Source organism: Apium graveolens, chromosome 11, assembly GCF_009905375.1.
Source record: "Apium graveolens cultivar Ventura chromosome 11, ASM990537v1, whole genome shotgun sequence".
Classification (NCBI taxonomy): Eukaryota; Viridiplantae; Streptophyta; class Magnoliopsida; order Apiales; family Apiaceae; genus Apium; species Apium graveolens.
This window is the reverse complement of record NC_133657.1, coordinates 166583460-166589798: the sequence shown is the minus strand read 5'-3', so window position 1 is coordinate 166589798 and position 6339 is coordinate 166583460.

Genomic DNA, 6339 nt, shown 5'->3' with positions numbered 1-6339 from the left:
GAGGCAAAGAAGATGGTTAGAATTGATCAAAGATTATGACTGTACAATAAATTATCATCCTAGAAAGATAAATGTGATATCAGATGCTTTAAGTTGCAAGGAAAGATTGAATATGTTAACTTCATCAGAGGAATTGATCAAGGATTTTGAAAGGATGGAAATAGAAGTGCAGACCCCAGAATTTGGAGGTGAAGCAATGTATGCGATGTCATTTCAACCTGAAATTTTAGAAAAGATTTGATGTTGTCAAGAGCAAGTGATGAACCGCGAGAAAGATAAGTTATCAGGCGAGGAAATCAAAGCTCAAAAGGATGAAAGAGGAATATATCATGTTAACTCACATATTTGGATACCTAACGTTGTGGAACTAAAGCATGAAATTTTGCAAGAGGCGCATAACTCGAGATTTTCAATTCACCCCGGAAGTACAAAAATGTACAAAGATTTAAAAGAAAGTAATTGGTGGCCAAACATGAAAAAGGAAATTGCGAAATGGATAAGTAAGTGTTATATGTGTCAAAGAGTAAAAGCGGAACATCAGAGACCAAGTTGATTGCTTCAACCACTAGACATACCAGAATGGAAATGGGAACATATCGCGATGGATTTCGTGGTTGGATTACCAAAGACCAAGTCTAATCATGATGCAATTTGGGTGGTAATCGATCGATTGACGAAATCAGCATATTTCTTGCTGATAAACAAAAGGTTTTCATTGGAAAAGTTGGTCAAATTGTATTTGGACGAGATTGTGATGCGTCACGGAGTTCCAGTATCTATCGTGTCTGATAGAGACCCGAGGTATTACTCGAGATTTTGGCGACAATTTCATGATCATTTGGGAACTAAGATGAAAATGAGTACGGCATATCATCTGTAAACTGACGGACAAAGTGAAAGGACAATACAGATGATCGAGGATATGTTGTGAACCTGTGCAATAGATTTTAAAGGAAATTGGGATGATCATTTGCCATTGATTGAGTTTTCCTACAACAACAGTTATCACGCAAGTATTGGCATGCCGCCTTATGAAGCGTTGTATGGAAGAAAGAGCAGATCCCCTACATATTGGGACGAAGTTGGTGAACGCAAATTAATTGGCCCAAAGCTAGTTCAATAAACAAAAGAAAATATGGAAATGATTCAAAAAAGGTTAATTGCTGCTCAAGATCGACAAATGAAGTACGCGAATCGAGAATGAAAAGATATGCAATTCGAACCTGGAGAAAAAGTCTTGTTAAAGATATCTCCTTGGAAAGGTTTAACCAGATTTGGAAAGAAAGGGAAGTTGAGTCCTAGGTATATTGGACCATTTGAAGTACTGCGATAAGTTGGAAATGTGGCTTATGAATCAGCGCTACCTCTGCAAATGCAACATCTTCATAACGTGTTTCACGTTTCTCTTCTAAAGAAGTATAATGCTGATGCAAGCCATGTGATCGAATTGGAACCAGTAGAAATCCAACTAGATTTGTCTTATGTGGAATAACTAGTTCGAATCCTAGATCAGAAAGAGAGGGCGCTTAGAAATAAAGTTGTACCCCTAGTTAGAGTGTTGTGGAGAAATCCATTAGTGGAAGAGTCAACTTGGGAATTAGAAAGCGAAATGTAAGAAAAGTATCCCCGTCTATTTGCTTAGACTAGATTCTGGGGACAGAATCCCTTTAAGGGGGGTAGATTGTAACGACTGGGAATTTGGCGACGTAATTAAGTGAATAAAGTATGATTTTGTGGTATAATTATAAATTATGTGATTAGTGATGGTTAATTGTCTTTATTGTATATTAGTATCTGAGAGCGTAGATAGATGCGTTCTAATATAAAGAGTCAGCTTAGGGGTTAAGCTGTGTTGTCGGGCCATCAGGTTGAACGGAACCCTTCTTTAAAAGGGATTAAAATGTATAAATGTGAAATGTGTGTGTTAATATGAAATGGAATTCTTAAGGATTGTGTTCTAGTGACGTGTCGGTTGGTAAAGATAATTGATTGTGAAGCGTAATTGAAACGCTGAGTGTCGGCAGAACGTGACCCGGTACGCGAAAAGAGGAATGATGATAAAAAGGGAAATTTTATGATCAGATATGAGTTATGATGAGTGAATATATATACTTTCTTGTCTGTATGCATGACTACGTGATCTCTTAAATTTTAAACGGATTTAAGGAAATTATTTGATTTAAAATAAGGATTATTGGACCTTTATGCATTTTTATAAAATTACTCGAACAAGGTCGAGGCATGAAATTTATTTTGTTACCTTCGAAATAGTCCTAGAGACTTTATAAAAATAATAGAAGGATTTATTTCGTGATCGGTGCATTTTAAATTGATTTTATGGAGTTAAAAATGCTATTTTCAGCATAATCTTGTAAAATCCGTATTTCATCAACCGTTCGCTCAAAAATTATTCCGAAAATATGGCTAAAAAGCTAATGCTGAGATCTATGTTCTAAAATTATTAATGGTACCAATTCCATCTTTTCTGAGAGAGATATTTATAATTAAATTCGTTTTTGGAAAGGAATACAGAATGATTTGGTGATATAATTGCCAATTTACTAAACTACCCTTCCTTCGTAGTATATAAACCCCACCCCACCCCCTTTCTTTTCTTTCCTCACCCTGACCTCTCTCTTTTTCTCTCATTCTCTCTTTTTTTCTCTCTCTCGGGTTTTCTCTCTCTCACTCTCGGTACTCTCTCTCTCTTCAATCTCTCTCTTGTTCTTCATCCATTTTCGATTATAAGATAATGATGTTGTGAGATTTTGATTCATCTATCTAGATATATAGATGCATGTTGCTATCTCTAAGGTTTTTGAAAAATCCAAAGTAGGAATTTGGTGGTTTTGCTTCGGTTCTTATGAAAACAAAAAGGGTTTTGGTCTTTAATGTTTGTATGTGATAATTTTCTAATACTCGAATGGAGTCCTGATTTTTAGAAGATCAAAATGATTCTTAGTGATGAAAATGACTTGTTGATGTTTGTCCTTGGAAATTATTGGATAATTATAGTGTTCAGTAGATCAATTACTTAAATGGTTGCATGCATGTCTTTTTTGTCAGAAATTTCGGATATTTTTGCTTGATCTTAAGGGATTAAAGTTGATTTATGTGTTTAAAAGGATTATAGACGTGATTTCAATTTGGTTTTTGGACAAAATAGTAAATGCATGTTAAGATAGAGTTTTGCATGTAAGTGTTAGGCTAAAAGATGATTTAAAAGAATAAGTGGTGACTTGATCCAAGTTTATATGCGATTTTGGTGATGCATGTCAATGTTTGATTCTTGAATTGTGTTTTGTGGATATAGCCGAATGAAATATAGATATAAAAGTGATTGATTTGATGCAAAGTGAATGCAGGCGTAATTTCTAGAAGTTATGAGATTTATGTGCGTGTTTTGGTTCGAATGAAATGATAAAAAAGAAAGAATTAAGTCGTCTTGATATAAGGTTATATAATTGATATGATAACTCGAGTGTAGAGTTTGAAGTATAAGGATTAAATGTTATATGTCATATTTGCATCGTAATACGTGATTCGAAGTCTATACTGTAAAAGTATATGAGTTATGGTATAGACGTGTTGTGTGATTATAATTGAGTATATAAATATACTCTTAGGGTATTGCGATTAAGGGAAATGTTAAGCATTCCGGGAACGTCAAGTGGGAATCTAATTAAGGTTTTGGTTTTGATTGTAGATTCGGAGTGTGAGGGCATTCAGGCTAGGAAAGGGAAAAGTATACTAGGTAGCAGTAGTTCAACCTTTGTAAAACAGGAAAGCAAATTCAGGCAAGTAACTCTATTTACTTGTGTAAATGGTTATAAAGAGGATATTGTTCATGCCATGTAGAGTGTTGAACTGTTAAAGTAATGTACCCCTGTTATTGATTCTTGAGATACCCTGTCATTGATCTTGTGAAATTGTTATTAATAAGCTTATTGATCCAACCCTTTGGTAACCCCTTTTTCCTATTCTAATGACTTGTTATACCTTGAACTATTGTGAACCCTATAAGTACCTTTACGAACCCCTTGTGTAATGATCCTTTACTCCTTTGTTTACCTTATACCTTATTGATCCTTGAAATGGTTCTGATTCCCTAGCTTGCGTACCTTGTTATCATTTGATCAAGATCATTAGCATTGAACCTTGCTTACCTTTGGTTTATTCACTTCCTTTGAATTCTTGAAATTTAACTTAAGAATGAGTTTCGACTTGAAAGAGTCTGAATTATTTCATATTCTTGGTTATGATAAAATGGATTTAGTAATCTTTCTTTTTCCAACACAAGGTTTTCCAAACGAATTCCTGATGGATTGGATTGAGACGTAAGAGACTAGTGGGACTAGTCCAGTCATATTAAGAGGCTTGCGGGGTCAGTCTAGTTTAAGGCTGAAATTATGCCATTGGTACCTTAAAGACCGGATGGAGGTCGCTACGGGCTGATCACCCGTATTATTATGAAATGAAAGATAAAGTAGTCCAATCAAGAGTTCCATAACTATTTAAAAAGGAATTGAAATTTCCTGTTCAGTAATTAATTCTTTGAAAATGAAAAAGATTTACTTGTTTTGAAAAGAGTTGATTGTGATATTGTGAAGCTTACAACTTGTGAACCCTGATTTTGATTCTATTGATCATATAATTGATTCCCTATAATGAAAAGATTGTCGCTTTCATTTTGAAAGATCATTTGTGATCCTGTTAATGATTTGTGATTAATGTCGGCTTTCACCCTATCTTGAGCCTTGTTCCTTGAAAGCCCAAAGTTTTCTTCATAACCCCTTTCGTTGCCAAAAAGATAGAAATCTGTCACCTTAAAATGATAAAGTTGAATGCCTTGAGATGAGTAATGTATATTGTGGATTTTGTATCGTAGAACTATTTTATAGTTACTTACTGAGTTTTATCCTCATATGTTTTGTTTTAATCTAAGCATGGTAGTTAAGCAAGAAGATGGCCAGGCTTAGGCACACTGCTCGTAAGAGCGTACCTGGTGGTCCCTACCGTGTTGAGGGCTTCTGGTTGCCAAAGCAGGTAGTACAGGTTTTGAGTGAGCAAGCGCTTAGCCGAAAAGTTGTAAAGATACAATGGGTTATCTGTCGATTCCAAGTCGGGATCGACTATGTAAAATTTGGTTTTATTTTGGGTTGTAAATTATATTCTATAGTTGGTAGTTGTAATCTTGTCTCATACTTTATCCTGTTTGATCCTGTTAGTAGCTAATTAGGGTTTATGCTTATTTAATTCATTGATTAGAGGTGTGTGGGTCCTTATTTCCTAACCCCGAGATTGAGGGCGTCACAAAGTGGGAGTGGCTGTTGCGAATAATCTTCGAATTAATTTTGGGCGCCTGTTCATGAAAGAAATCATGGAAAACCAAGCTCTAAAACAAGATCACATCATATATGTCAGGTTTCTCCAGATTGTTCTTAATGGAAAGCTCACAGAAGCTCAGAAAGAAATAGTTCTCAGTGACAACATGGAAAAATGTCAAGTCTTGTCCTAAAAAATGGTGCATAAACTGTTTAGACAAAATTCTTATTCCAACAACAACCCCATTAATGTGACAGACTTCATGCAAGAATATTTTGACTCCATTGCTCAAGAACCTGTCTCTGAGTCTGAAGATGCTTAAGAACCTGATAATCAAAACTCTGATGCTGTGAATGAGGATGATGCAGAAGCAGAGGCGGAACATGAAGCAGATCCCAGCCTAACCCTGACGCTCAACCAATGGACGTTGACCGAGAACATGTTATTGCTGAACAGTCAGAAGAGGTTTCTCAACCTGAAGCTTCTGAATATTAAGAAGAAGCTGAGCCCAATCAATCAGAGACAAATATCTACAGGCCAGACTTCACAGGTATGAATGAATTTTCTATGAGCACTACTTTTGATGATTAATTGATATTGATTCACTTAATCTTGGTGACTTTCACACACAACTTTCCCGAGAGCAATTACAATCAAGAGGCAGTGAGTTTGTATTCCCACAAATTCATAACCACCTTCTAAAGCCCATAAACACATCTCAAACTCTCTTATCCCAATCCCTGGCGTATACGGATCCTATGAGTATAGAGGGAGTAACTGCACACAATACAATAAATAAGGAATGTACTTTGAGTGAACCCACAACTATGTCTCCAACGAAGCAAAGTAGTATCCCCACTGAGACAACTGTAACCTCCCATGTATCTTCCCAAAAGGATACAATGGCTGAAAAGGCACTTAAACAGTTACTGGATCCATCTCTCAACAAGGCGGGTCTATTGAAATTCGCCCGTCGGCCATGACATCCTGTAATGAGTCAAACACTCTATCCAA